Consider the following 4,082-nt stretch of genomic DNA (forward strand, 5'->3'; position numbering starts at 1 on the left):
GGGTGCAGAACTCAAATTCTAGTAAGAAGATAAGACTTAATGGTCTGACTGAGACCGGAGGAACCCTGGAAAGCATGGCCCCTGGATTCTCTATCAGCCCAGAACTAAAACAATTTCCGAGGCCAACTCTTCAGACAGGGATTGGACTGGACTGTGGGACATAAAGGGTACTCATGAGGAGTCTGCCTCTTTGCTCAAGTACATACAAGAGACTAAATGGGCAGCTTCTGTCTGGACCTGAGATGGGAAGGCAGGGAGTGTTAGGAGCTGGTTGAACGAACATACGGAATCAGGGGTGGAAAGGAGGAGTGTGCTGTCACAGTAGGGGGAGAGCAATTAGAGTCACATAACAATGTACGTATATATTTTTGTATGGGAAATAATAAAAAATAAAAGAAAAAAACAAAAAGGGAGAGGGAGATATCACAGAGAGGGGGAGGAAGTGGTAAGCAAGGTTTGAAGGCTCTGTCCATCTAAGTTTCTTACAGGAAGCAAGGCTATCAAAAATACCAAAAACTGGGAAGAATTGACAACACTAACACTCTGTAACAGTCTAATGTCCCAGTGTCAGCAAAAAATAACAAGACACACAAAGGCAAGTTTTAAGGTATTTTTGATTGACAATTCTAATTATTTCCTTCTTGCTTTATAATGACAAATGCATAAAAATAAGTATACATTTATGTTACATGGCACATGATGTATAAAAAATGTAATAGGTGACAACAACCAAATGGGGGCGGGGTGGAAGATATAGACACAGAGTTTGTGTATGTTACTGAAGTTAAGTTGGTATCAATTTAATCCAGGTTGTTATAACTGTAAGATGTTAAATATAATATTCATGATAACCAGAAAAATAGTATCTAAAAAACACACACAAAGGAAAGTAGAAGGGAATCAAAATGACTCACCACAAATAATCAATAAAATACAAAAGTTGGTAGTATTAAAGGAAAAAAAGAACAAAGAAGGTATAAGACACACACACACACAAATAACAAAACAGCAGAAATACGTCTTTCCATATTGGTAATTACATTGAATGTAAATGGACTGAATGCCCCAATCAAAAGGCAGAGAGTGGCAGAATGGATTCAAACAAATAAACAAACAAAACAAAACAAAACATCATGATCCAATTATATGCTGTCTACAAGAGACACATGTTAGGCCTAAGGACATAAATAGGTTTAAAGTGAAAGGATAGAAAAAACATTTCTTAATAATAATAATCAAAAGACAGCTGGGGTAACAATTTTAATATCAGAGAAAATAGCCTTTAAGTCCAAATCTGTTAGAAGAGATAAAGAAGGACATTATATAATGATAAAAGTTTAATTCATCAAGAAGATACAACAATTATAAATATGTTTGCATCTAACATCAGAACCCCCAAATATATAAAACAAACACTGATAAAACTGAAGGGAGAAATAGACAGCTCTACAGTATTAGTTGGAAACTTCAATATACCACTTTCAATAATGGACAGAACATCTAGAAAGAAGATCAATAAGGAAACAGAGAACTTGAACGACACTATAAACCAAATAGACCTAACGGACATATATAGTACACCCTAGCCAACAACAGCACAATATACATTCTTCTCCAGGGAACAAAGATCATTCTTCAGGATAGACCACATGTTAGGTCATAAAAGCAAATCTCAATAAGTTTAAAAAGATTGAAATCATACAAAGTTTTATCTTTGACCAAAATGGAGTGAAATTAGAAATTAATAACAGAAAGAAAACAGGAAAATACACAAACATATGGAAATTGAATAACACACTATGAAACAACCAATGGGTCAAGGAAGAAATCAAAATAAAAATCAGAAAATACTTAGAGTTGAATGAAAATGAAAACATTACATATCAAACTTACGGGGCACAGCGAAAGCAGTGCTCAGAGGGAAATTTATAGCTATAAACATGTACATTAAAAAGGAAGAAAGATCAAGAATCATTAACTTGATTTTACAACTTGAGGAACTAGAAAAAGAAGAGAAAACCAAACGCAAAGCAACCAGAAAGAGATAACAAATATCAGAGCAGAGATAAATGAAATAGCGAATACAAAAACAACAGAGAAAATAAATGAAATCAGAAGTTGGTTTTTAGAAAAGATCAATAAAATCAACAAACCTTTAGCTAGATTGACAAAGGAAAAAAAAAAGAAAGAAGATGCAAATATCTAAAATCAGAAATGAAACTGGGGACATTACAACCAACCTTACAGAAATAAAAACGATCATAATACTATGAACAATTGTACTCTAACAAATTAGAAGATCAGATGAAATGGATAAACTCTTAGAAACACATAAACTTCCTTTATTAACTCAAAAAGAAATGGAAGATCTCAACAGACCTGTAAAAAGTGAAAAAAAATGATCAGTAATCAAAAACCTTCCAACAACGATAAGTCTGGACCAGATGGCTTCAGTGGGGAATTCCACCAAACATTTACAGAAGAAGCGACCCCAGTCCTTCTTAAACTTTTCCAAAAATTAAAGAGGAGAGAACACTTCCTAACTCATACCAAAACCAGACAAACACCATAAGGAAAGAAAACTTACTGACCAATATCCTTCATGAATATAAATGCAAAAATACTTACCAAAATGATAGTAAACCAAATCCAAAAGTATTTTAAAAGGATTATATACTATAATCAATTGGGATTTATCCCAACAATGTAAGGGTGGTTCAACATTAGAAAATCAATCAATGTAATACACTACATTAACAGAATAAAGGAAGAGAACCACATAATCATCTCAGTCAATGAAGACAAGGCATTTGACAAAATTCAACAACCTTTCACAATAATAACATTCAACAAGCTAGGAATAGAAGGAAAATTTCTCAATATGATAAAGGGTATTTATGAAAAACCCACAGCTAATATCAGACTCAACAGGGAAAGACTGAGAGCTTTCCCTTTACAATCAGGAACAAGACAAGGATGCCCGTTCTCACCACTGCTGTTCAATTTTGTACTGGAAATTCTAGCCAGAGCAGTTAGGCAAGAAAAAAACATATAAAGGATCCAAATCTGGAACAAGAAGTAAAACTATCCTTTTTCATAGGTTCATAGGTGACATTATTATATATAAAGATAACCCCAAAGAATCCACAATAAAGCTATGCTACTATCATTAACAAAGAACAAGATCAACACACAAAAATCAGCTGGGTTTCTATACATTAGCAATGAATATTCTGAAAACGAAATGAAGGAAACAATTCCATTTACAACAGCATCTAAAAGAATAAAACATCTAGCAATAAATTTAACCAACGAAGTGAAAGACTTGTACACTGAAAACTATAAAACATTACTAAAAGAAATTAAAGAAGACCTACGTAAATAGAAGGATATTCTGTGTTCATGGATTGTAAGACATAATACTGTTATCAATATTACCCAAAGCAATCTATAGATTCAATGTAATTCCCATAAAAATTCCAACAGCCGTCTTTTCAGAAATGGAAAGCCAATCCTCAAAATTATGTGGAACTGCAAAAGACCCCAAATAGCCAAAATATTCTTGAAGAAGAAGAATAAAGGAGGACTTACACTTCCCAATCTCAGGATATACTATAAAGCTACAGTAATCAAAACATCTGCTACTGGTATAATGATAGATATATAGATCAATTGAATAGAAGTGTAAGTCCAGAAATAAACCTGTACATCTATGGTCAATTGATTTTTTTTTCAATTGATTTTTCACAAGGCTGCTAATTCTATTTAATGGGGAAAGAATAGTCTCTGTAATAAATGCTTCTGGGACAACCAGATTTCCACATGCAAAAGAATGAACCTGGACCAATTCCTCACACCATATACAAAAATTCCTCAAAATAGATCAAGGACCTAAATGAAAGAACTAAAACCATAAAACTCTTAGGAGAAAACATAGGGGTAATGCTTCAGGACCTAGTTTTTAACAATGGATTCTTAGATATGACACTGAAAGCACCAGCAACAAAAGACAAAATAGATAAATTTGACCTTATCAAAATAAAAAATAAAAAAACTTTTGTTCATCAAAGGACTTTATCAAC

Source organism: Trichechus manatus, unplaced genomic scaffold (assembly GCF_000243295.1).
Source record: "Trichechus manatus latirostris isolate Lorelei unplaced genomic scaffold, TriManLat1.0 scaffold00179, whole genome shotgun sequence".
Taxonomy (NCBI): Eukaryota; Metazoa; Chordata; class Mammalia; order Sirenia; family Trichechidae; genus Trichechus; species Trichechus manatus.